Consider the following 27739-nt stretch of genomic DNA (forward strand, 5'->3'; position numbering starts at 1 on the left):
ACATTAATCCTCTGTCAGGTACTCTGACTCTGACAGCTGGCCCTCTCATCCTCTTCCTCTAACTCCTCCTCTTCATTAAGATTTATTGATCAGCAGATATGTGCGCAGAAACCTACTGTGTACAGAATACTGTGCAGAATGCCTACTGTGTTTAGATAATAATAATAGTATTTGTTAAATTCTTACTATGTGCCAGGCACTGTACTAAGTGCTGGGGTGGATACAAGCAAATCAAGTTGGACCCGGTCCCTGTCCGATGTGGGGCTCACAGTCTCAATCCCCATTTTACAGTTGAGGTAACTGAGTCCCAAAGAAGTGAAGTGACTTGCCCAAGGTCACACACATACTCTTAGAGCATACCTGGGTCACTACTCTTGACCCTCTTACTCTGTGGGGGAATGGCGGAGTGGGGAGGGGGAGAGAGAGAGAAAGAGAAATGGTGGAGCCAAGATTAGAACCCATGACCTTCTGACTCCCAGGCCCATGCTCTATCCACTATGCCAGGCTGCTTCTCCTAGATGCAAACAAGAAAAGTAGAAAACACAATCCCTGCCCTCTGGAAGCTTACAGTCACTTGGTGACAGGCAAGCACAGACTGTGCATAATCAAGGGAAAAGAGGGGCAGCATAAATACAACCAGTAAAAATGAAAGTAGGAAAGAAAAAAAAATCAATCAATCAAATTTAGTGCGTGCTTACTATGTGCAGAGCACTGAAGTAAGTGCTTGGGAGAGTACAATATAGCAGAAGTGGTAGACCCATTCTCTGCCCACAGTGAGCTTACAGTCCAGAGTCGTTAATACAAATGAATAGACTGCGGGTATTTACATAAGTGCTGAAGAGCTGAGGGCGACGGGCAAGGGTGATGCAGAAGGGGAGGGAGAAGAGGAAAGGGCTTAATCCGGGAAGGTCTCTTGGAGGAGATGTACCTTCAATAAGGCCTTGAAGGTGGGATGAGGGATCATCTGTCAGATATAAAGAAGAGCCAGCCCAGAGACAGGTAAAGCAGAGATAGATAAATTCATCATTAATGGTATTTATTGAGTGCTGTTAGGTGCAGAGCACCGTACTCGGTGTTTGGGATTGGTGGAATAAATAAAACAATAGCCGTCTGAGTGCTAAGGCTAGAGATTATCCAGACCTGGGGTGGTGGGGGTTAGTCAGGGAATGCCTTGACGAAGGGATGGTTTGATTCACTCGAAGCTTTAATGAACTTTGCTTATACAGTGCCACCAAACTGGCATTGCTAGTGTGGGTGGAGAAAGGGTGTGATTTTTAGGGAGGCGATGGGGCTGGGGAGAACCAGCCATCTTTCCGTGACTCATCCTGCTGACGACTGCTCACACCTATTGAAAAATCATTTTTGCTCGTCTTCCATCCTGGTCACATAATGGATTCGGGCTTAAATATTTTGCCACCCCCTCTACAAGCTTTAAATAAAACCATGACCTATTCCCTTCGGCTAATAGGGTTTTGCGATCTGGGCACGGAATAAAGTCAGCTATTTATCCACTGGAGAATGATCAGCTTTCCCGTCTTCAACCTGGAAATAATAAAATGATCTTGAACCTCTCGGAAATCTGCATAGGGATAGCGATGCACATTTGAATCAGAAAAAAAAAAAAGCAAAGCTCTTTAGGCTGCATGTTATTGGGGAAATTATACAGTACGATATAGCATTCAGAGTCCCCAGCACATTTCCCTCCTCCTCTTGTTGTCCCAGTTCTCAAATGGGTTGTTTCCACTGACTCCTCTTTCTATCCTCCAACTTCTTTTATGACCCTCTCCAAACCTCCCCCTTCACTTCGCTGAGACCGCTCTTTCCAAGGTCACCAGTGACTTCCTTCTCACCAAATCTAAAAGGACTCTGCTCCCTTCTGATCCTCCTCCATCTCTCGGCTGCCTTCAACATTGTGGATTATTCCCTTTTCCTGGAAAATCTGTCTAATCTTAGTTTCTCTGAAACAGTCCTCTTATAGTTGTCCTTCTTTTCTGACCAAGCCTTCTCAGTCTTTTTCACCAGCTCTTCCTCTGCTTCCCAACTCTTGGGAGAACAAACTTCTAATCTGTGGGTGTCCCTTGAGTCTTGGATCCAGATCCCCTTCTCTTCCCTCTAGATTGTAAACTCCTTGTGGGCAGGGAATCTGTGAATCATTATGTTCACATAGGTGCTTATTCTTTTCTGGGTTAAGAAGAAAAAACTCTTGATCACTGACTTCAAGGCAGTCCATTAGATCAATCCTTCCTACTTAACCCCTCTCTTCTCCCACTATACCCCAGCCCTCACTCTCCTTTCCTCTCAAACTAACCTACACATTGTGTATTTATTCATTCATTTGTACTTATTGAGTGCTTACTGTGTGCAGAGCACTGTGCTAAGGGCTTGGAAAAGTACAATTCAGCAACAAAATGCTGTATGTACCTTGTTCTCATTTATCCCCCCTGTCAAGCCCTTCTTTCTACCTGTTCCCTCCTCCTGCATATCCACCAGACCACTACTCCCTATCTTTAAGGCTCTTCTGAAATCATATCTCCTCCAGGAGGCCTTCCTTGATTAATTTCTAATCACTCCACCTTATTTCCCCAACTGCCATTCTAGCAGTTTTGAGAAGCTACACATTTAAGTACTGTCAGCACTATCTCTAATTAATTACCATGTCTACCTTCCCTGCAGAACTGTAAGACCCTTGAGGGCAGGGATCATGTCTATTAATTCAATTGTTCCCTCCCACTGCTTAATACAGTGCTCTGCATACACTAGGTGCTTGATTAATACACTTGACTGAATGATTGGATGGCTGCTCCTGGACCAATCATGAAGTTAATTTAGCCAGTGATTATAATACTTGAATATAGGGCACTGGCTAGAAAGAAGAGTAAATGGGTTTAATGTTTGTCACTTTCTCAAATGGCATCAAATAGAATGTGTCAGGGGATAATGATCATAAGTATTCAGTGCTTGAGGGTAATAATAAGTATTTAGTGCTTGATTTATGCAGAGCACTGCACTAAATTATTAGGTGAGTTCAGTGGGTAAAAGGCAACAATTAATGGCATTTATTGTGCTCTTTGTACAGAGCACTATATTAAGTGCCTGGCCGAGTTCAGTGATTTTTATTGAGCTCTTACTGTGTGCAGAGCAATGTCCTAAGCACTTAAGAGAGTACAATATACCAGAGTTGGTAGATACTTTCCCTGAAGGTTTCTGCCCCCCAAAAGCTTATGACTTAATGGAATAATAACACCACGCATAATTCTTTTATAATTCCAAAGCACCTTTACATTACTATGTATAGCTAATTGTGTCCTCACAATATCTGTGTGAAGTGGGAAGAGACAGATCTTATTATCCCCATTTTACAGATGCGGAAACTGAGGCCCAGAGAGGTTTAGTCTATAATTCTATTGATCTATTTTGTTGCTACTGATGCCAGTCTACTTGCTTTGTTTTGTTGTCTGTCTCCCCCTTCTAGACTGTGAACCTGTTGTTGGATAGGGATTGTCTTTATCTGTTGCCGAATTGTAGTTTCCAAGCCCTTAGTACATTGCTGTGCACACAGTAAGTGCTCAATAAGTATAATTGAATGAATGAATGAATAAATAAATTGCTCAGGGACATGTCTAGGTGGGTGGAACAGGGAGGGTTTTTCAGATTTTCCTCCCTTCTGACTCGCTTCACATCTGAATCCAGGGGGAAGCCCCAAATCTAGCCTCCAGTTCACTGGGAAAGGTCGCTCGTTCCGCTGACAACAGTTGAAGCTTAAGAGTAGCAGTTATTTGCATGTTTTCTTCCAAGAGAAACCGATATTCCCACTTGTTGTCCCCACAACACTTTTGATCATACATTTTATTCTCGGATGCTTCCCCTACCTGTAATTTATTTTAATGCCTGCCTCCCCTGGTAGATTGTAAGCTCCTTGAGGTCAGGGATCTTGTCTACTAAGTCTGTTTGTACTCTCCCAAGTGCTTAGTACAGCCCTCTGCACAGAATAAGCACTCAGTAAATACCACTGATTGATTGATTGGTCTGCTTACAAGTAAGCCCGCTAATGTCAGCTGAGCCTGCTTACAGAAATGTTCCAGGCCCAGTGGAGGAAGAACTGTGATTAAAGAGACCGGTGAAGTTGGTAAATTATTCCTGTTAGATTTACTGCCTGGGTACTACTCTTCCCAGAATCCTCTGGAAACAAGGCCCAAGTAGCAAACAGACTCTTTAAATTCAGGAAAGCAACATCTTGCTCACTACTGAGTCTTGCCTTGACAGGTCTGTTGGGAAGCTTCGTCCTTGTGCTGATCCACTGACCTGTAAGTACCCTCAGTCAGAATTTGAACTGTCTGTGAATCTCCGGGGGTTCGATGGAGTGGGTCTCTTTGGGTCAGAACTTGTATTATCATTATCAGTAATGATAATGCTGTGACATTTGTTAAGCATTTACTATGTTTCAAGCACTGGTCTAAGCACAAGTTAATCAGGTTGGACACAGTCGCTGTCCCACTTAGAGCTCACAGTCTATTAAGAGGGAGAACAGATATTCAATCCCCATTTTACAGTTGAGGAAACTGAGGCATAGCGAAGTAAAGTGACTTGCCAAAGGCCACACAACAGGCAAGAGATGAAGCTGGAATTAGAACCCAGGTCCTCTGATTCCCCGGCCTGTGCTCTTGCCACTAGGCTGTACTACTCCTGATGGAATGGAGCTATAATAGCTCTGGCTTAGTTTTCCCTGATTTTGCTCCTTAAACTTTAATTCAAATTCCCCTATCCTGAGATGGGACTTTGGGTGCTTTGGATTTCTCTCTGGTTTCTCTAGCACCGATCAAGGTGGACCAGTTCTCTTCAGCTGCCACACGGGTAGAGATTGCAGGCTTGTTTCTCGGGACCTCGATCTGAGATCTCTTAAAGGTGTCAGAGTGCACCTATTAAGGAACTAGGATAGGCAAGGTGCATGGGGAAGGGGGTAGAATAAGGATAGGGTGGGTGTTTGGGATGCTGGCTGAGTCATGTCTCAGCTCCTTCCTAGATCCACCAGAATACAGAAGTGAGGGGGGCCAAAGCGGGGAGCATGAGTCCTCAGGTGTTCCTGGGACTTCAATCACTCAATGGTATTTATTGGGTGTTTACTATGTGCAAAGCACTGTACTAAGCACTTGGGGAGGATACAAGACAGTTGGCAGACACACTCCCTGCCCATAACGAGCTTACAGTCTAAAAGGGGAAATAATCAGGTCTAAGTAAGAGGGAGAAGAGGTATTGAATCCCATTTTGCAGACAAGGAATCCGAGGCAGAGAAAAACTCAGACACTTGCCCAGGGTCTCAGAACAATCAAGTGGCAAGAGAAGTAGTATGGTCTATTGAAAAGAACATGAGCCTCGGAATCAGAGGCCGTGGATTCTAATTCTGGCTCTGCCACTCGTCTGCTGGGTCACCTCGGACAAGTCACTGCTCCTCTGTGCCTCAGTTTCGTCTGCAAAATGGAGATTCAATACTTGTTCTCCCTCCTACCGCGGGGTAGGGACGATGTCCAATCTAATTATTTTATATCTACCCCAGCACTCGGAACAGTGGTTGACACATAGCCCTTAACAAATACCACAGTTATTATTAAGAAGCAGGGGTGGGGATTAGAATACTGGTCCTCTGAGCTATCCAAGTTTTCTGTGTGCATGGTCCAGGCCCCAGTCATGGACACTAACCATTATTGGCCCTTTTGGGAGCTGTAGTTTCCTGTGAGATAATGAGCAGGTATGCCCCTCTCATCCCCCACCCATTATGGAAAATGGGTCCTCTTCTAGCAGCCCCCCGGATGTGAGGATTCTTTCCGCCTTTGCCTGGAGCTTCGTCCTTTGTTCTGGAACAGCTGCAAAGAGGGCATAAAAATGGAGCTGGCAGGGCCCACCCCCATCATTTCTCTCGTCTCCTCGGAGCCTACCTGCCCACTTCTTCTGCAAGGATTGAGGGTGCCACTCCATGCCCTCTACCCATCTGCCAGGCCTGACCTGCAGCCCACAAGAACCTGTCAGCTTTAGGCTGCTAGAGCAGCAACACCCGATCAGCTTTCCGACCTTCAGTTCCACAGTCTCCTCTTCGGCAGTTTGAGCCCTCGCCTGTTGCTCTGAGGCTCCCCAGTCGCTCATTTTGATGATTTCTTTACCCTAAAGACTCCCGGCATAAAGATTCAGTCCCTTTCCTGCTTGTTTCAAAGCTCTTTTAAAAGAGCTATTTCCTCCAAGAGGCTCTCCCCAATTCTCCTCACCTCATCTTCCTGGTTATGATCCATCTTCCTCCCCACTTATTGATCTATTCATTTGTTACTGATTCATTTATCCTCTGGAGTTTCTTGTTCAAATCCACTCTCAGCTCTCAAATGGCAGGAATTGGGTTCTTTCCTCCTTCATTGTTTTCCTCACGAGCCTCGTACAGTGCTCTGCCCACATCAGGGCATCAGTACAAAGATTGGCTATCAGTAGGCACTCAGTACAGTGCTCTGGCACAGTAAGTTCTCACTAGCATAGTGGATAGAGCACGGGTCTGGGAGTTGGAAAGTCATGGTTTCTAATCCCGGCTCTGCCACTTGTCTGCTGTGTGACCTTAGACAAGTCACTTCACTTCCCTGTGCCTCAGTTAACTCCTCCGTAAAATGGGGAATAAGACTGTGAGCTCTATGTGGGACAGGAAATGTGTCCAACCCGATTTGCTTGTATCCACCCCAGTGCTTAGTACAGCGCCTGGCACATAGTAAGCACTTCACAAATACCGTAATTATTATTACTACTACAGTACTGTGCCCACAGTGGGTGTTTAACTCTGGAAACATATTAAAACTCTGTGCTCACCCCAGATACAGAGTTCCAGGAAAGCCTAGCAAACTGGTGACAGACATAAGAGGCTAAGCTCATGAAAAAACCCTTGGCAGGTGAGTTTTAAGCCTCGGAACAATCAATCAGTGGTATTTATTGAACACTTACTATGTGCAGGGCACTGTACTAACCACTTGGGAGAGTACAATACAGCAGAGTTAGGAGGCAGGTTCTAAGCGCTTTTGAGAGTACAGTAGGACAATATCACAGACACATTCCCTGCCCACAAGGAGTTTACAGTGTAGAGCAGGGGAGGCAGACATTAATAGAAATAAATAAATGATGGATATATCAATAAGTGCTGTGGGGTTAGGAGGGGGGAATGAGAGGAGATGGGGAGGACAGGAAGGGTTGGAAGGCAGGAGGGAAACAAATGCCCATCTGTCGGTCAGCGAATGTCACCGAGTGCCAGGCTCTGGGCGCTCTCCTGCTCCCTGTGGCAAAGCAGGCACGGTCAGAGCCCAGTCTTTGTTAGAGCCTGCCTTTGTTACAGTCTGCATGGGAGCCGGTGGAGGAGGCGTCGGGGGAGGAGGGAAGGGGGTGTTGGTGGGAGCAGAGTGGCCGGCGGGTTCTCAGTGGAAGCTGAGAAGTCAAAGACCCTGCGTTCCCAGCCCAGAGAAATCTCCGTTCCATCACTGGGGAGGCAGACAAGCTGGAGCAGAAGGAAACCCACACCTAGTAACTGATACAAGGCGATGACGTCCTGCGGGGAGATGCGAGGCCCAGGCCCACAGAGAATTCTCCGTTTGCTTTCGGGCCAGCGGGACATCACAGATTGAAGTAGGATTTGGGCAGGTTGGTTTGGGGAGTGGGAGAGTGGCTGGTGGAGAGAGTCGAGGGTGGAGACTCAAGTTTATTGTGCAGAAGGAAGCGATGGTAAACCGCTTCTGTATTTTTACCAAGAAAACTCAATGGATCCATTATGAGAATGACTGCAGTTGGAGGTGGGGCGTTCTGGGAGAGATGTGTCCGTGGTGTCACTATGAGTCGGAGACGACTCGATGGCATAAAATAGGACAAGAGCATCTAGTGTGGCCTGTGACTGGAAGCATGCTCACATGTGAGCCCTCCCCCCAGCTCCCGCCACACACACATTCACATGCACACATGCTCCCAGTCAATAACCTCCTGGGCCAGCATTTTGGGGGAATTTCATTCATTCTTTCGCATTTATTGAGCTCTTACTGTGTGCAAGCCCTGGGAAAAGTACAATATAACAACAAACGGATACTTTCGCGGCCCACAATGAGCTTACAGGCAACCTGTAATCTTGTGGAGGTAGCTGAGACGGACCTGTCCCGATGGGGCACTGACACAGTGCAGGCATCGAGGCCTCCAAGCTTCATTCATTCAATCATACTTATTGAGCACTTACTGCGTGCAGAGCACTGTACTTAGCGCTTGGAAAGTACAATTCAGCAACAAATAGAGACAATCTCTCCCCAAGAACGGGTTCACAGTTTAGAAGGGGGAGACAGACATCGAAACAAGTAAACAGGCATCAGTAGCATCATTATAAATAAATAGAATTATAGATATATATATATATATACACCATTAATAAAGTGAATAGAATAATAAATATGTACATATATACACAAGTGCTGTGGGGCCGGGAGAGAGGTAAAGCAGAGGGAGGGGCTCGGGGCAATAGGGAGGGGAGGAGGATCAGGAATCTCATTGCAGGTGGAGGTAGAAAGGGGAAAGGGCCGGGAGGGTAGCAGGAGAGCAGAAGGAATGGTCAAGGTTTAGAGCAAATCGATTGGAAATGCCCAATTTTGGGACTTTTGAGCTCAGTGTGGGAGCTCTCAGGCCTTGCCACAGACATGGGGTGAATGAAGTTGGGGGACCAGACAAAACAGATGTGGTTTCTTCTTCACAGTTGGAAACCCCAAGTAGGGGGGATTAGCCCCCACTGCCCCCAAGTAATGGACAATAAGAGTAAATCATGGACAATGTGGCCTAGTGGAAAGAGCATGGACATGAGAGTCAGGGAACCTGGATTCTAAACCCTGTTCCGCCACCTGTCCGTTGCCTGACCTTGGGCATGTTTATGGGCCTGAGTTACCTCATCTGTAAAACAGGGATTGAGACTGTGAGTCCCACGGCCAACCTGATTACCTCGTGTCTACCCCAGTGCTTAGAACTGTGCTTGGCACATAATAAGCTCTTTACAAATTCCATAATCATTATTATTATTATTATTATTATTGGCACATAGAAAGACTGGTCTGGGTTAATTCCCCCGTGGGCCCAGGGCTATTGATATTTTTGAGAACCCCACGTGATGGATGATGTAATGACATTAGTAGCACCTTCCTGGCTTCCCCGATCCACTATCAGAGCTTTCACCCATCCCCTGCTGGCTCCCCAAACTACTCTCCCAGCCCAGCTGGAACCGACAACCACAGCATAATCTCTTTCATTAACATTCACTTGCTAATCAGCACATTAACACTTGCTAATTCCTAGGCTTTTAACATTAATAATAATAATAATGTTGGTATTTGTTAAGCGCTTACTATGTGCAGAGCACTGTTCTAAGCGCTGGGGTAAACACAGGGGAATCAGGTTGTCCCACGTGGGGCTCACAGTCTTAATCCACATTTTACAGATGAGGGAACTGAGGCACAGAGAAGTTAAGTGACTTGCCCACTAATTAATCAATGGTATTGGCTGGGGCTAAAGGTAAGATGGGGCTATTATGCTCTGTGGCCGGGGTGGGTGGGGGGGTATCTTGGAACCACAACTGAGATGCCTCCCCTGGGATAGGCTCCTTCACAGCCTAGAATCTCTGGAGCGGGGACTTGATTGGATCACTTAATCACTAGTCCCTCAGTTTCCTTCTCTGTAAAATGAAGAGGATTCTGACGTCCTCCCTTCCGCACAGAGATGTAGTGAGGATAAAATAAACTACATAATGAGAAAGCAACTTGGAAAAAAAAAAGACCAGACAATTTTCAGGAATTCAAGAGGACCTGAGCCAAATTAACAGCTCACAATGACACTATCACCATTCAATAAGTGGAGAATTTCCATGAACAGTTAGTTAAGTCATCTAAAATCAGGCAGTGAAATAAATCAATCAGTGGTATGTATTGAGAGTTAACTGTATAGAGCACTGCACTGAGTGCTTGGAAAAGTATAATACAATAGACTTGGTAGACCTGTTCCCTGCCCACACTGAACTTAGTCTAGAAGGGGAGACAGACATTAAGATAAATACATTATGGATACCAAGCAATAATATTTATTGAGCACTTATGTTCAGAGCTCTCGGTTGTGCTTGGAATACAACAGAGTTGGTAGACATGTTCCCTGTCTAGAGGGAGATCCCTGGTATTTAATCAGGGACCTATTGTGTGTAATGGATAAATCAGTCCTAGTATTTATTGATCGCTCTGTGCAGAGAACCATAGTAAGCGCTTATGAATGTAAGTGATGTGAGGTTGACTGTGGGTCTTTTTTTATATAATATTTGTTAAATGCTTACTATGTGTCAAGCATTGTAGGAAGCACTGGTGTAGATACAAGCTAATCGGGTTGGACACAGTCCCTGTCCCACATGGGACTTGCAGTCTAAATCCCTATTTTACAGATCAGATAATTGAAGCACAGAGAAGTTAAATGACTTGCCTAAGGTCATACAGCAGACAAGTGGCAGATCCAGGATTAGAAACCAGGCCTTTCTGACTCCCAGGGCCATGATCTGTCAAATGGACCTCACTGCTTCTGGGTGTAAATCCAAATGCAAGGGAGACTCAGAAGGGTGTGAGAGAATTAAAACAATACCGCAAAAATGCCCACCAGTTAAAAAGAAAAAGCACAAACGTCTATGAATGGATGAAATTTATGGAGAGCTTATTGTGTGCAGTGTCCAAAACTAACCACTGGAGATAGTCCAAAGTCAAGCTGGTAGCTACGATTCCTGCCTAGAAGACGCTTACAGTCTGGCGACGTATAGCTGGAGAAGAGCTTTCGGAAAGGGTAAGAGATCAGTGCTGCCTGCGGGGAGCTAGTAGGAGATGCCACTTATACCCCCCCAGCTCCATTGGGCAGCTGGGACTTGTGAGACTGTCTCGCTGCTTCGCTTTGAAGTGGCCTTGGGTTGTTCAGAGAGGTGTTCTTGGCAAACACGGCTCCTCTTTGAGGATAAAAATGGGGATTAAGACTGTGAGCCTCACGTGGGACAACCTGATTCCCCTGTGTCTACCCCAGCGCTTAGAACGGTGCTCTGCACATAGTAAGCGCTTAACAAATACCAACATTATTATTATTAAGTGAGAGATAACTTGCCCAAGGCCGGGAAGGACATGGGAGTCCATGTGCTGATGCTGAGATGACCCAGGCGGGCCTGGAGATAGAGAGGAGATACACTTATTCCCTGGGGGAGTCATGGCAGGGTTATCACCCCTAGACTGCAGTCCATGTTGACTTAAGGTGCTTTTCAGGGGCAGCTTTTCCTCTAGGGTTGGGAAGTCCCAGAGATGCCCTAGGCCTCCAGCAGGGCCACCAGAATCGGGAAGGGAGCACTGATAGGCAACAGGGAACTCTTCCGTATATCTTTCCAGGCCTTCCTCTTCTAAAGCTCTTTGTGGATAGGTAATGTGTCTGTTTATTGCTGTATTACACTCTCCAAAGTGCTTAGGACAGTGCTCTGCACACACTGAGTGCTCAATAAATCTGATTGAATGAATGAATGACCTTTAATTACTTACTCCTCCCCCCACTTCCAATTAACTTTGATGAAAATCTCCAATGAATTCTATTGTGTTTCTTCTCCTAGAACTCCCTCCCCTTTCATTTACCATAGACCGTCACTTTCCCCTCCTTCCAACCTTCACTTAAATCACAACTCCTCCAAGAGGCCTTCTGCACTGTATAGCTATGCACTCGGATCCATACCCTTTAAGCACTCGATATTCACCCCACCCTCAGCCCCACAAAATTTATGCACATTATCTGTAATTTATTTATATTAATGTCTCTTTCCCCCTCTAGACTGTAAGCTGTTTGTGGGCGGGAATGTGTCCACCGACTGTGTTGTATTACTCTTTATAGTACTTCTTAAGCGCCAGGCTCTGCACTAAGCGCTGGGGTAGATACAAGATAATCAAGTTGGACACGGTCCCTGCCCCACCTAGGGCTCACAGTCTTAAAAAGGATAATTGTCATATTAGTTAAGGGCTTACTATCTGTCAAGCGCCGTTCTAAGCGCTGGGGTAGATACAAGCTAGTCCGGTTGGACACTGTCCCTGTCCCACCTGGGACTCACAGTCTTAATCCCCATTTAATAGATGAGGCAACTGAGTGACAGAGGAGTTAAGTGACTTGACGAAGGTCACAGAGCAGGCAAGTGGCCCAGCCAGAATTAAAACCCAGGTTCTCAGAAGCCAGGTCCTCTGACTCTCAGGCCTATGCTCTTTCCACGATGCCAAACTGCTATTGTATCATACTGTCCCAAGTGCTTACTACAGGGCTCTGCACACAATCAGTGCTCAATAAATACTATTGATTGATTGAATGATGAATGTGACGCTCCAAAGCGGTTTCAATTTGTCCTCTTGAGTTTTCAGAAAAATAATGGCCGGGCATTGGTGTTAAGAACTGTGTAAGGCCAATTCTCCCAAGGCCTACGGTTCCTTACCCAGAGTAAGTTAGGCACTCTGGGAGAAGCAATGACATTTTGGCATCTAGGGGACATTTTTGGGGAATTGCACAGGGAGGTGAGCTATAGCTCTAAGGGTTTCGATCTCTAGATCCCTTATACTGATATATAAAGATGCAGAGTGAACAAGGTCCTGGCCCTTTGTATTGGAATGGGGCATGGTGAGAAGTGGGGTCTTGTCAATGCCAGTGAGTGTGCCAGGAAAGCCCGGGTACAACCATCATCTTTCGAACCCACCTTTCCTGCAGCAGGGTTGAGGCCCTCGGTGGGTGGGGTGTGGAAAACTAGCCAGGGAAAGCAGATATGGGATTTGCATCGACTTTGAACCGCAGTCGGGTAGAAGGTGCAGATCTGGAAAAGAAAGCAGGATGGCCTAATGGAAGGAGCACGGGCCTGGGAGTCAGAGAAGAACCTGGGTTCTAATCCTAACTCCACCACTTACCTGCTGTTTGACCTTTGGCAAGTCACTTAACCTCTTGGTGCCTCAGTTTCTTGGTGCCTCAGTTTCTTGGTGCCTCAGTTTCCTCATCTGCATAATGGGGTTTAAATACCTATCTTCCTTCCTACTTAGATTGTGAGCCCCATGTGGGACTTGGCACATTGCAAACGTTTAACAAATACCACAGTCATCATTTATTACTATCTGGAGCGGGTGGTCTCCTGCACAAATCCACTCGGATTCTCCTCTAATTTATGGAATCCCAAAGAAGGGGCCAAGGAACATCAAAGAAGCCCCCATAATCAACACCTCCAATAAGAAGGGTGAGCAAACTGATGATGGAAACTAGTTGGACAACTAACTGCTTTCCACAGGTGGTTAGGATTCCACCCCGATTTGCTTGTATCCACCCCAACGCTTAGAACAGTGCCTGGTACAAAGTAAGCGCTTAACAAACGTCACAGTTATAATTCTTACTCAGAGTCCTTCTGAGCCGGCTGCTGAGGAGCAGCACACACTCTGTGAGTGGATTTGATGTGGGGAAAAACCCAAGCTGTCCACCAGCGTGTTGGGCCAGGGGACTGAGATGCACACAGGATCCAGGCAGTGTGGGGACTTCCTTATGATGTTGTTGCATTACACAGTGTGTCTAAGGACAGGCTTAGTGGAAAAAGCACAGGCTTGGGAGTCAGAGGTCATGGGTTCTGATCCCGGCTCCACCACTTGACAGCTGTGTGACTTTAGGCAAGTCACTTAACTTCTCTGTGCCTCAGTTACCTCACCAGGAAAATGGGGATTAAGGCAGTGAGCCCTACATGGGATAACCTGATTACCTTGTATCTACCCCCAGCATTTAGAACAGTGTTTGGCATATAGTAAGCGCTTAACAAATACCATTATTGTTATTACTATTATTATATGGAATGTTGCACATGTGCACAGCAGGTCAAAATGGCATTTTACAGACTGGGAGGAGCCAGCAAATGAATGTTTGAAGCTAGCTCTTTTGATTGGATCACTTAATCATTAGGTGCCTCAATTTGCTCATCAATTAATTAGTTATGCTTAAGAGCACTAACTATTTGTTCTAAACTCTGTCTTAAGCACTGGGGTAGATACAAGATAAGTGGTTCAGACACAGTCCCCGTCTCACCTGCAGCTCACAGTCTAGGAGGGAGAACAGGTATTGAAATCCCATTTTACAGTTGAGGAAAGTGAGGCACAGAGATGTTAAGTGACTTGCCCAGCACTTTGGGATTAGAACCCAGATCCTCCATCCCCTAGGCCTGTGCTCTGTCCACTGAGTAAAATCGGGATAATATTTCCATTCCCTGTCTCTCTTCTAACTTACCTTGTTGGTGTGAGGATAAAATAAGATCTGGGTGTACAAAAGCTGTCCTCATTCAAAGTCTTGTTAAAGCATTAATCTATGACTCACCTATATTGTAGGCGGTCATGAACCCGTTTACCTAATGGGCGGTAATCTCTTTGACTGGGATTAGGAAACAAGAGGTCAGAGGTCACAACTGCCGCTTGAGAAATTCAGCTCTTTCTCTCTTAATAGTCAGGGGAGGCCTGCTAACTCTGGACATTGAAAACCTGACTTTCTATTGTCTCATTTTTAAGGGTAAGCGGTGATTTAGCCTCCGTGGATCCCCACAGGCTGGTTGCCCCTGGGTGGAGAGACTTGAGAGGGAAGCCTAGGATTTGGCGATGGGAGAGGAAGTGGAACTCCTCTCTTTCCTTCATGGATGACAGCCCAGAGCAAGCCTGTGGGCAGGGGGGAGGCACTGGGTAGAGCAGTTGAGGAACCTTAAACCTGCCCAGGTCGTACCTGCTGTGGGGCTGAATAGAAGCCTTTTGTCTCCCAGGGTGTCATATTGGCACTTTCCACCCAAGCTCGTTCCCGAAAGAATTTAAAGGAGACTCTCCTCCTACGCCTCCCCCTTCCCCGCCCCGCCCAGCCCCTCCAGGATTTCATTACGGTAATCAAAGCAAGCCCTGAGAGAGAGAGAGAAGTCCAGGGAGGTTATCCTCTACATCCCCTACCAGTGCAGGGTTTCTCCCTTGAATGCAGCCCTCTAGGGTTTCTCTAGTTGTGGTGTGCCGCGTCCGGAGTGAACCAGCGCCCCACCGCATTCCCAGAGGATTCTCACCTCACCGTCAGGAAGTCTTCCCCGATATCCATCTCTGAGTTCCCCTTCCTCCGAGGTATCCCGTTCCCCCCGGGTGTCCCCGGCCGGCGCCCCCCGGCTGGTGGGCCGGGTGTCGGGATTCCTCCGAGGGCTGATGGGCTAGGGCTTCGGTGTCTCCCCTCAGCTTCTTTTCTCAGGCTGTGAGGGCTCTGAGATCCCTCCTCTTCGCCGAAGACCTGAGTCAAGCTCACCTGGACCGAGGATGAGGTGTACATCACCTTGATTCTATTTATTTGCTATTGTTTTAATGAGATGTTCATCCCCTTGATTCTATTGATTGCTATCGTTTTTGTCCGTCTCCCCCGATTAGACTGTAAGCCCGTCAAAGGGCAGGGACTGTCTCTGTTACCGATCTGTACATTCCAAGCGCTTAGTACAGTGCTCTGCACATAGTAAGTGCTCAATAAATACTATTGAGTGAATGAATGAATAAGGCCTGAGGAGCAGCGTGGCCCAGTGGATAGAGCACGGGCCTGGGAGTCAGTAGATCATGGCTTCTAATCCCAGCTCTACCACTTGCCTGCTCTGTAACCTCGGGCAAATCGCTTCACTTCTCTGTGCTTCAGTTGCCTCATCTGTAAAATGGGGATTAAGATTGAGAGCCCCATGTGAGATAGGGACTGTGTTCATTCATTCAATCGTATTTATTGAGCGCTTACGCCTGATTATCTTGTATCTATCTCAGTGCTTAGAAGAATGCCTAGCTCCGTGTAAGCACTTAACAAATACTGTTAAAAAAAAAACAAAACACCCAAAAAGCATCTCGGAGGGGTCTTGAGCGGTCCCTCTTAGAAAGGGATGGAGGCCTTCGGAGCCTGCCTGGGCTAATGAGGCTGGCGTTCAGTTTGAGAGTTCTGGCCTGGCCTCCTGGGTACTTCCAGAGCAATAACTTCGTGTCTTTTCCCGGTCCTCACCTTCAGTCCTCGCCCAGATAAAAGCTACTGAGTAGGCTGGCTCCAATGGAAACAGATCCAAGTCCATGGAAAATGACATGGAAGAAGGGAAAAAAGTTCTTCTGTGCCCTGAATGGCTGAGTGGTTCCTTCCTACCAAGACCATAATGGCAGTGAGGAGAGTTTTCCGGTGAGTTTTATTGGCCCATGCTAGGTCATTGTTCCCAGAATGATAAGAGAAGCACTGTGGCCACTGAGAAGCAGCCTGGCCTAGTGGAAAGAGTGCAGTCCTGGGAGTCAGAAGTTCTGGCTCGTTCTGGCTCCCAATAACAGCTCCACTTCTTGTCTCCTGTGTGACTTTGGATAAGTCACTTAACTTCTCTGCGCCTCAGTTACCTCATTTATAAAAAATAGGGACTAAGACTGTGAGTCCTATTTGGGACAGGGAAAGTCCCGACGACTTTCTCTCAAAGGGCTCAAAATGCTTTAGGGACTGATCTTTGCATTTCCCCTCTATCACAGCCACAGAGGGGGAGACTGAGGCAGAAGGGGTGGTGTCCAGAAGAGCAGGGACCCTAGACGTCCTGATTCCCACGTGCTTTCGACTTCCTCTCCTTTTCCTGATTATTCCTGTAAAGGAATGGGTTGGAAGTCACTAACCCATTGGTGTATGAGGAAGTATTTGGAATTCATGTAGTTAGCAGTTTTTTGGTTTTTGGTTTTTTTTTGTTTTGTTTTGTTTTTTTCCTTTTTTTCCCAGCCAATCAGTGGCACATCATGGAGAATGTTTATTTCAGGGAGAGTCGACAGATACGGATGGTTTTATAAGTGGAACCAGATGCCAAATTACCTCTCCCCAGTGAAAGTTGCTGGGCTGCTTCTGGTGTACTTTCAGGTTCTATCTTGTTTGGCCTCTCTAGCTAAAGTCAGATTCCCCAGGCTGGGACTGAGCCATGCTCCATTTTGCCACCAGCTGGGTGAAGCGTTCACCCGGCCCCACGCACGCTGAGTAATAACCATGCAAGTTGCTTCAGCTCCGAGGCAAAGTCACTGCCACTTCCAGAGTCCCTCAGGCTCACACTCTAATCGGGGGAGACAGACGGACAAAAACAAGACAACATAATCACGTTAAATAGAATCAAGGGGTTGGACACCTCATTAACAAAATAAATAGGGTAATACAAATATATATAAATGAGCACAATGAATCAATGGTGTTTGAGTGGTTGCTATGTGCAAAGCACTGTACTAAGCACTTGGGAGAGTACAATACAGCCGAAGCAGCAGACACATTCCCTGTCCATATCTAGCTTACAGGCTAGAGGGATCTCGCAGTCTAGAGGGATAATAATAATAACCTGTGCGACCAGTGGGATCGATCTAGACTGTAAAACCAGTATGGGCCGGGATTGTCTCTCTTTCTTGCTGAAGTGTACTTTCCAAGTGCTTAGTACAGTGCTCTGCACACAGTAAATGCTCAATAAATATGATCGAATGAAGGAATCAATTATATTGAGCGCTTACTGTATGCAGAGCACTGTACTAAGCACTTGGGAGAGTACAATATAACAGAATTGGTAGAAATGTTCCCTACCCACACCGAGCTTACAGTCCAGAAGTTGAGGTTACAGTCTAGAGGCCAAGCTGACAGTCTAGAGGAGAATGTTTCTGTTTATTGTTATACTGTACTCTTCCCATCACTGAAGTACAGTTCTTTGCACACACTAAGCGCTCAATAAATATGAATGAATGAATACTTGTGTTTTCACATAAAGCTGCGTTACCTTCTCTCACTCTTTTGTCCCATTCCAGCCAACCTCTGAAAAGGGGGTTCCCCCGCTGCACTATACATTTGGGTGTTTTTGGGGTGGTGTTGGTGATTTGGATGGCTTTTTCAACTCTTCCCTTGAAGGCCGTTCACTTCCAAAGTCATGTTTTGGTGATTAAAGGGCGAACTGCTGTTCGTCTCAGCCTTCAGGACGGCTTCAACGGTGCCAGAGCACGGAGGCGGACCAGGCCGGATGCCAGTGCTCTAGGTGCACACAATGGTCTGGATGGTGGGGGTTGTTTCGGAGGGATGGTCATACTTGGAGGAAATGCAGTGTCCTTTGGAGAAGCAGCGTGGCTCAGTGGAAAGAGCATGGGCTTTGGAGTCAGGGCTCATGAGTTCGAATCCCAGCTCTGACACTTGTCGGCTGTGTGACTGTGGGCAAGTCACTTAACTTCTCTGTGCCTCAGTTCCCTCATCTGTAAAATGGGGATTAAGACTGTGAGCCCCACGTGGGACAACCTGATTCCCCTATGTCTACCCCAGTGCTTAGAACAGTGCTCGGCACATAGTAAGTGCTTAACAAATACCAACATTATTATTATTATTATTTTTTATGGTATTTATTAAGCGTTTACTATGTGTAGTAAAACACTGTTCTAAGCACCGGGGTAGATACAAGTGAATTAGGTGGTACAAAGTCCCTGTCGCGGGTGGGGTTTTAACTCTAAATTAGGAGGGAGAACAGGAGAACTAAGGCACAGAGAAATTAAGTGACGTCTCCCAGGTCACACAGCAGACCAGTGGCAGAGCCGGAATTAGAACCCGGGATTTCTGACTCTCAGGCCCATGCTATTTCCACTTGGCCATGTTGCTTCTCATTATAATCATAATTATAATCACATAATTATTATATGCATCATAACTATGCTACTTGGTAGTACCGTACCACCACTGTACTAAGGGCTCGGGAGAGTACAACATAATGGAGTTGGTGTCCCTCATTCACCCCACACATCCGACCCGTCACCAACTCCTGCCGGTCTCACCTTCACAATATCGCCAAGATCCGCCCTTTCCTCTCCATCCAAACTGCTACCGTGCTGGTACAAGCTCTCATGATATCCCGACCGGATTATTGTGTCAGCCTCCTCTCTGATCTCCCTTCCTCCTGTCTCTCCCCACTCCAGTCTATTCTTCATTCTGCTGCCCGGATCATCTTCCTACAGAAACGCTGGGCATGTCATTCCCCTCCTCAAAAACCTCCAGTGGTTGCCTATCAACCTTCGCATGAAACAAAAACTCCTCACTCTTGGCATCAAAGGTCTCTATCACCTTTCCCCCTCCTACCTCTGCTCCCTTCTCTCTTTCTACTGCCCACCCCGTACGGTCCACTCCTCTGCCGCTCACCTCCTCACAGTCTCCCGTTCGCTCCTGTCCCGCCCTCGACCCCTGGCCCACGTCCTACCACTGACCTGGAACGCCCTCCCTCCTCACATCCGCCAAACTAACTCTCTTCCCCTCTTCAAAGCCCTACTGAGAGCTCACCTCCTCCAGGAGGCCTTCCCAGGCTGAGCCCCCTTTCCCTCTGCTCCTCCTCCCCTCCCCATTCCCCCCTCCCTCTCCTGCCTTCTGCTCTTCCCCCTTCCCCTCCTCTCAGCACTGTGCATATCTGTATATATTTTTGTTAATGATGTGTATATCTCTATGATTCTATTTATCTTGATGAAGTCTGCGCTAGACTGCTTGTTTTGTTTTGCTCTGTTTTGCTCTGCTGTCTGTCTCCCCTGTTTAGACTGTGAGCCCGTTATTGGGCAGGGATTGTCTCTATGTGTTGCTGAATTGTACACTCCAAGGGCTTAGTACAGTGCTCTGCACATAGTAAATGCTCAATAAATACTATTGAGTGAATGAATAAATATATTGCCTCCCACAAGGAGTTTTCAGCCTAGAGGATTCAATGCCTGTTCTCCCTCCTACTTAATCTGTGAGCCCCACAGTGGGAAAAGGACTGAATCTGCCCTGAGTAACTTGTATCTATCCCAGTGTTTAGTACAGTGCCTGATACATAATAAGCGCTTAATGAATACCATAAAAACAGACAGACAAAAAACCTTCCTTGGCTGAGGTAGATTCGTTTCTGTCCCTCCGTGGCTTTCTTCCGAAGAGCAGACAACTTTTTGTAACTTCTTTTTCTCACAGGCTTTCTTCCTAATGGATCCCTCCTACATTCCTACATGTGACCCAAACCTGTGTTGTTTTTTTAAAATGGTATTTGTTAAGTGCTTTCTATGTGCCAGGCACTGTACTGAGTGCAGGGGTAAACATGAGCTAATCAGGTTGGACAATCTTAATCTCCATATTACTGATGAGGCACATGAAGCCCAGAGAAGTGACTTGACTAAAGTCCCACAGTAATAATAATGATGGCATTTGTTAAGCGCTTACTATGTGCAAAGCACGTAGGATACAAGGTGATCAGGTTTTCCCATGTGGGGCTCACAGTCTTAATCCCCATTTTACAGATGAAGCAACTGAGGCACAGAGAAGTTAAGTGACCTGCCCAAAGTCACGCAGCTGACAAGCTACAGAGCCGGGATTTGAACCCATTACCTCTGACTCCCCAGCCCGTGCTCTTTCCACTGAGCCACACTGCTTCACAGTAGATACATGATAGAACCCGGGGTTAAGAACCCAGATCCTTTTTGACTCCCAGGCTCCATCCATCAGGCCACACTGCTTCTTTAAATTCACTTTCTTTATCTTGCTTACTTCTCCCAACCATGAGGTCCAGAACATGGATCACCTTGTGGCCTCTTCTGTCCAGCTTCCAGTGGACTGATTCTTCCCTGTTGGCCAGGATCAAATCAAGGATGGAAACTTCCCTAAATGATTCCTCCACATTCCGCCCTGGTCCATTGCCTCCAACCTGGGTGGTGCAGCTGCCCAGCGGATGGTGGAGAATATGGAGACCTGAAGTGGATCCCTCAGCGAAGCGGCATGGCCTATTGGATAGAGCTTGGGCTTGGGAGTCAGGAGGACCTGGGTTCTAATCCTGCCTCTGCCACTTGTCTGCTGTGTGATCTTGGGCAAGTCACATCCCTTCTCTAGGCCTCAGTTCCCTCATCTCTAAAATGGGGATTAAAAGACTGTGAGCCCTATATGGACAAGGACTGTTTCCAATTCATTACCCTGTATCTACCCCAGCACTTAGAACTGTGCCTGGCACATAGTAAGTGCTTAAAAAAATCCCAATTATTATTATTATTGTCGACGACCTTAATTCTACTGAGTGGGGAAGACAGGAGAAGAGGCCCCCTGCAAACACTTGGCTCCCTAGAGCAACTGGTGTGGTCACAGTTCTTACTGTTGAGCGGGTCACCCTGGCTAGCAGCAAGGCTCAAAAGTGCACAGTGATCCTTTCAGCTTCACATGAGGTCTGCTGGCCTCTGTGTACAAGTGGCTGAGACCACCGGGCTAAGCTCACTCTGCCCCGACCCTCTTCACCTACCACCTTGTAAATCAATCGATCGATGAATCTATCAATGGCATTTATTCAGCGCCTTCTGTGTTCAGAGCACTGTTCTAAGCACTTTAGGAAGAGTACAATGCAACAGAGTTGGTAGACCCATTCCCTGCCCACAAGGAGCTTAGGGTCTAGAGGTGTTAAGCACTTATTATGTGCCAGGCACTGTTCTAATCGCTGTGATAGATACAAGGAAATCAGTTTGGAGACAGTAACATAAACAAATACATTATGGATATGTATATAAGTGCTGCAGGGCTGAAGGTGGGGTGAATATCAAACCCTTAAAGGGGACAGTTCCAAACATATAGGTGATGCAGAAGGGAGAGGGTGTCGCAGAAAAGAGGGTTTCACAGGGGAAGACAAAACTATCAAAAGCCTGAGACCCGCTGAATGGCTGCCGGAAATCTTTTACGGTCCCCTTTCCCGTCAGAAGAGAAAGCGAGCCCTGCGAATAAATCTAAGAGAACCCTTCCTTTCCGCAACTGCCCATCTGCTTCTTAAACTGACGGCTGGCTCCTTCCATGTCATTTCTGAACGATGTCTTCGGCTGACTGTGTGGAGTTGGGTGGATTTGCAGCCTTTGCTCAGTGCCCAAGGACGGGCAAAAACTGCTCCCAACCCACCTTGCCTTCCGTAGCAAATGGAGACGTTTGTTTTCCCTCTTCCGCCACTCACTCAGCCCCCCTTCCCCCTCCCCAGCCTTGAGTTCTGTTACCCAGAGTCTTGTAAAAACGGCCTTTGATGTGCCCTGTGTCATCGGCTCCAAATGAATGCCAGAGTCACTGCCTTGGGTCGGCGTGTGCCGTTCATGGCTTCAATTGTACTCTGTGTCCCAGTTTCTCTGGGGAATGTGCAAACCTGACAATACCCTTAATTTATGGTATAGAAAGCCAGGCACAATGGCGGAGCCTGCCAGATGGAAACCGGGGGAATTTATGGCAGCCGCCTTGCTGTTTGTGTATGGAATGCGATTTACAGCCAAGCTGGAAAGTGATGATATTAATGCCATCAGCATCTCCAGAAATATCTCATCTCTGACCCAGGGTAGATAACTATTTAAAGCCAGCACAGATTTCACCGGCTATACCGCAATCGAGAGTGACTGGTTTCCCCACAACAAGAGGGGGGCTCTGGTGAATGGGCGGGAGGTTGGGCGGGGGTTGGGGAAAGCTGATAGGATGTGTGGAGATGGGGCAGGAGCATAAGAATGCGAGGCAGAAAGAGGGGATGTGGGCAGCCTTGTGGAAAGGAGATTGTTCTTAATCTCAATCCTCATTTTATAGATGAGGTCACTGAGACACAGAGAAGGGAAATGACTTGCCCAAGGTGACACGACACGTGGTGGAGCTGGGATCAGAACCCATAACCTTCTGACTCTCAGGTCCATGCTCTAACCAGTACATCAAGCTGCTTCTCATAGTGCTGAACTGGGGATCACCTTCTGGTCTCTGCTCCAACCCCACCTTCAGGTCTGGCCCGCCCCCCCCACCAGGTTTCCCATCTCCAGCACAGAATTAGGAGAAGATCATCTCCCTCAGGGGAGAGGAGTGAGCAGTAACGGAGTTCTCTGCTTGGTACAACCACCGCCAACACCTCCAGCATAGGCTCCAACTAGTTCAGTCCTAGGAGGAAAGGATGGATGGTTGGATGGATGGATGGATGGATGGATGGATGGATGGATGGATGGATGGATGGATGGATGGATGGATGGATGGATGGATGGATGGATGGATGGATAAATGGATGAATTCTGGCTTTAAATCGAAACCTTCAATTCCTCTCTTTTGGATGGAAAACAAAATCTCTTCTCCAAACCCTGTTTTGAATCCCTGCCTTCTGGAGCACGCTGGGCTACTGGACTAGGGTTCTGCCTATTTCTGGATTTACACTATTAGTAGCAATAGTCAAGTAAAAAATAGATACATCTCACCAGTGACACTGACACAAGGAGTCATTTTCCAAAACCAAAATCCCCAGCCCAGGCAATATCTCTAGGGCAGTCGATTTCTACATGGGACAAATGCTCTTGGTTTGCTGGAGATGTGTCCTCCAAAAAAAAAAGTTATAATAATTATGAGATTTCTTAAGCCTTACGACGGGTCAAGCATTGTGGCAAGAGCTAGGTAGATATAAGGAGATTGGAACACAGTCCTTGTCCCACATGGGGCTTGTCGTCTAATGAGGAGAGAGAACGTATATTTAATCCCTATTTTATAGATGGGGAAACTGAGTCACAGGGAAGTGAAGTAACTTGCCCAATGTTCCACACCAAGCAAGTGGTAGAGGTAAGATTAGAAACAGGTCTTCTGACTCCCAGTTCTGAACTCTTTCCACTAGACCATGTAGCTTTGAAATGAACATTTAATCTTTATACTACCTCCTCTACACCTGCTGTCTCCACTTCCTCTTCTAAAATTACCTCCTTTTAAATCTTCCAATCTGGCTTCCGTCCCCTTCACTCCACGGAAACTGCCCTCTCCAAGGTCAACGATGACTTTCTTGTTCCTAAATCCAGTGGCTTCTAGAACATCCAAAGCCTCCTCAAACCTCTCAGGCAGAACTTCTGAACCAACCCCTTCTCCTTGCTACATTAGCCAACTTCGGCTTCACTGCCACTGTACTCTCCTGTTTCTTCTCTCATCTCAGTCTCTTTCACAGGCTCCTTCTCTGCCTCCCACCCTCTAACTGTGGGAGTCCCTTAAGGTTCAATTTTGGGTCCCCTTCTATTCTCTGTCTACACCCACAGTCCGGAGGTAGGACGTGGCGAGAGGTCAGTGGTAAGATAGGCAAGACTAAGGTACGGTGAGTAGGTTGGCATTAGAGGAGCAAAATGTGCCGGCTGGGTTGTAGTAGGAGAGTAGCGAGCTGCGGTAGGAGGGGACGATTAATTGAGACCTTTAAAGTAGATGGTAAGGAGTTTTTGTTCGATGCGGAGATGGATGGGCAACTGCGGTGGTTTCTTGAACAGTGGGGAAACATGGACTGAATGTTTTAGAAGAAAAATAGTCCGGATGACAGAGTGAAGTACGGACTGGAGTAGAGTGAGACAGGAGGCAGGGAGATCAGCAAGGAGTCTGATACAGTAGCCTAGGCTGGATAGGATAAATGCTTGGATTAATAATAATAATAATAATAACGATAATGTCAGTATTTGTTAAGCGCTTACTATGTGCCACGCACTGTTCTAAGCGCTGGGGTAGATACAGGGTCATCAGGTTGTCCCACGTGAGGCTCACAGTCTTCATCCCCATTTTACAGATGAGGGAACTGAGGCACCGAGAAGTGAAGTGACTTGCCCACAGTCACACAGCTGACAAGCGGCGGAGCAGGGATTAGAATCCATGACCCCTGACTCCTAAACCCGTGATCTTTCCACTGAGCCACGCTGCTTCGCTGTTTGGAGAGGAAAGGGTAGATTTTAGTGAAACTGTGAAGGTTGAACGGACAGGATTTTAGGACAGGTTGAAAGAGATGAGTTGAAGGTAACACCAAGGTTACAGGTGCTGTCTACCGTCGAAGGAAAGTTGAGGGAGGACACAGATTGGGTGGGAAGATAGAGTTCTGTTTTGAACATGTTAAGTTGGAGGGGGTCGGTGGCCTTCCTCAACAGGTCTTCATTTCCTCTACTCCTCCATCCCTTCTGTGTCATCTATGCACTCGGATCTGTCCCGTTTAAGTATTTGATTCTCACCCCATGCTCCGCCATCGAGTGGAGGGCAATTGTTACAAGTCAAAACTCCCCTGTGCTGGGCAGCAGCGGTATGGGAGAGAGTCGAGGGTGGGGACTCAAGGTTCCGCATGGAAATAGGCAATGGTAAACCACTTCCATATTTTTACCAAGAAAACTCTATGGATACACTACCAGGATCACTGCAGATGGAGGTAGGGTGTTTTGGGAGAGTCGTGTCCATGGCGCTGCTAGAGAAGCTGCGTGGCTCAGTGGAAAGAGCACGGGCTTGGGAGTCAGAGGTCTTGAGTTCGAATCCCGCCTCTGCCTCTTGTCAGCTGTGTGACTGTGGGCAAGTCACTTCACTTCTCTGTGCCTCAGTTCCCTCATCTGTAAAATGGGGATTAACTGTGAGCCTCACGTGGGACAACCTGATTACCCTGTATCTACCCCAGCGCTTAGAACAGTGCTCGGCACATAGTGAGCGCTCAACAAATACCAACATTATTATTATTATTATTATGGCTTGGAGACGATTAGAGAGCGTAAGTCAAGACCACCCTCAGCCCCACAGCATTTATGCACACACGCATGATTATCTATATTAATGTCTGTTTCCTCCTCTAGACTGAAAGCTCGTTGTGGGCAAGGAGTCTGCCAACTCTTTTTTTTGTACACGTCTAAGCGCTTAGTACAGTGCTGTATATAGAGAAGGTGCTCAATTAATACCACTGACTGATTATACTATCTCAGTTGGCTGTGCTTGTGTTGGCATCAGCTGAGTTGGATTTGGTAATCAGCTCAGCTTTGACTATCTGGTGACCCCACTGCCTCTCAGCAGTGGGGATTATTGAAGTGGATCCATAAGGGAGTTATATCACTTGACAATCTTGGACCAGGAATGAGGGGGACTTTCAAACAGTTGATCGATCAATGATATTTATTGAGCACTTATGGTGTGAGGAGCACTGTGCTAAGGACTTCGGAGAGTTCAATACAACAGAATTAGCAGGCACGTTCCTTGCCCATAATGAGCTTCATAATAATGTTGGTATTTGTTAAGCGCTTACTATGTTCAGAGCACTGTTCTAAACGCTGGGGTAGATACAGGGTAATCAGTTTGCCCCATGTGAGGTTCACAGTCTTAATCCCCATTTTACAGATGAGGTAACTGAGGCACAGAGAAGTGAAGTGACTTGCCCACAGTCACACAGCTGACAAGCGGCAGAGCGGGGATTCGAACCCATGACCTCTGACTCCCAAGCCCGGGCTCTTTCCACTGAGCCACGTTGCTTCTCTATACAGTCTAAGGGGGAAGACAGTGTTTATATGAATATATAAGTAATTTAAAACGTATAATTTCAAGATATGTATATAAGCACTGGGGGATTGGGGGCGAGGTGAATGTCAAATGTTCATAGACTATAAACTCCTCAAGGACAGGGTCCATGTCTGGTTCCCATCCAGCGCCTACTACAGTGCCTGGCACATAGTAACTGCTTAACAAATACCATTATTATTATTATTATTATTATTATCTGTATACTTCTTCCAGGAGATTAGTGGAATGCTCTTGGATTAGCACCCTTTATTCACCCCTCCTTCAGCCCTATAGCAGTTATGCACATATTAATGATTCATTTATTTACAGTAATGTCTGTCTCCCCCTCTAGACTGCTCACTGTGGGCAGGGAACATGTCTACTAACTCTGCTCTATTGTACTCTCTCCAGTGCTTAGCACAGTGCACTGAACATGGTAAACATTCAATAAATACCACTGATTGATTGCTCTGTGCACAGGTAGCATTTATTAAATACTATTAATACTACTGCATTTCTGAGCCTGAGCAGTTAGAACCTCAGTGTTTAGACCCAGTTTAAATCCATCCCATCCTCAGCAGGTTGTGGAGAGGAAAGATGGATGCATAGTCATGGACTGAGCTACAGCCAAATCTCATTTTAGACCCAACATCTTTTTATCAATTAGCAAACTACAAAAAAAGCTTGTAAAATTAGCCCCTCACCCCCAAATTCATTTTAAGACAGAATTAATTTGGAAATTAAAACCAAACTTCACCAGGGTCCAAGGGTGAGATTTTGAGAATGCAAAGCCACAGACTGAAATCTTATTGATATTTTTTTCAGCCCAGTAATGACAGTCATGGGTTCAAGTTTCTCAATCCACAGGCAACAAAGCCCTCCTTTAAAAGGAAAACCTTTTGACATCCCCATTAATGTAAATTGGGAAGGACCTAGAACACAAGGTTTGAAACCGGTGGGACTCTCCCCCTGACTATTATTTCAAGAGAAAATAAATTTAAGATATATTTTTTACAGTGACCCTTGCTCAATAAATACTATTGAATGAATGAATGAATAAACAAAAGGAGGAGGATTAGAGTCATTTTGAGTTAGTGAAAAGTCTGAATGGCACACAGTGGATGCTTAATAGTTACGCTCAAATGATTGAACTCTAAAAATGTTTTAAAATAGGATTTGAATTCAATGTATTTTAACTCCCAAGTTTTTAGTAAGTGCTCAGTAAATAGCATTGATCGATGGAGGATTGACTGATTACCTTTCTGTAATCTATCCCATTCACTGGTTGTCTCTTCACAGCCTTCTGGAGGGCAGGTAAAATGAAGGAATCTGAATATCTATTCTCCCTGACTGTATGTCTCCTCTCCCTCATGCACTGAATCTTTGTTGTTACTCCATAATC

The 27739-nt window shown here is 46.4% G+C and overlaps 1 long non-coding RNA gene across 2 annotated transcripts; it reads right to left on the bottom strand.

Moving 5' to 3' along the window:
- Positions 1-1191: 1191 nt before the first annotated feature.
- On the bottom strand, positions 1192-27708 carry LOC114809187. Of its 2 annotated transcripts, XR_005661180.1 has the most exons (4): positions 27596-27708; positions 16903-17134; positions 12764-12877; positions 1192-1542 (listed from the first exon to the last, which is right to left on the bottom strand). It is a non-coding gene; the product is annotated as an uncharacterized LOC114809187 (long non-coding RNA). The 2 variants fall into 2 exon arrangements; XR_003756958.2 differs by lacking the exons at positions 1192-1542; positions 12764-12877 and having other exon boundaries at positions 16819-17134.
- Between the last annotated feature and the right edge of the window lie 31 nt (positions 27709-27739).

Source organism: Ornithorhynchus anatinus, chromosome 2 (assembly GCF_004115215.2).
Source record: "Ornithorhynchus anatinus isolate Pmale09 chromosome 2, mOrnAna1.pri.v4, whole genome shotgun sequence".
In the NCBI taxonomy this organism is placed as follows: domain Eukaryota; kingdom Metazoa; phylum Chordata; class Mammalia; order Monotremata; family Ornithorhynchidae; genus Ornithorhynchus; species Ornithorhynchus anatinus.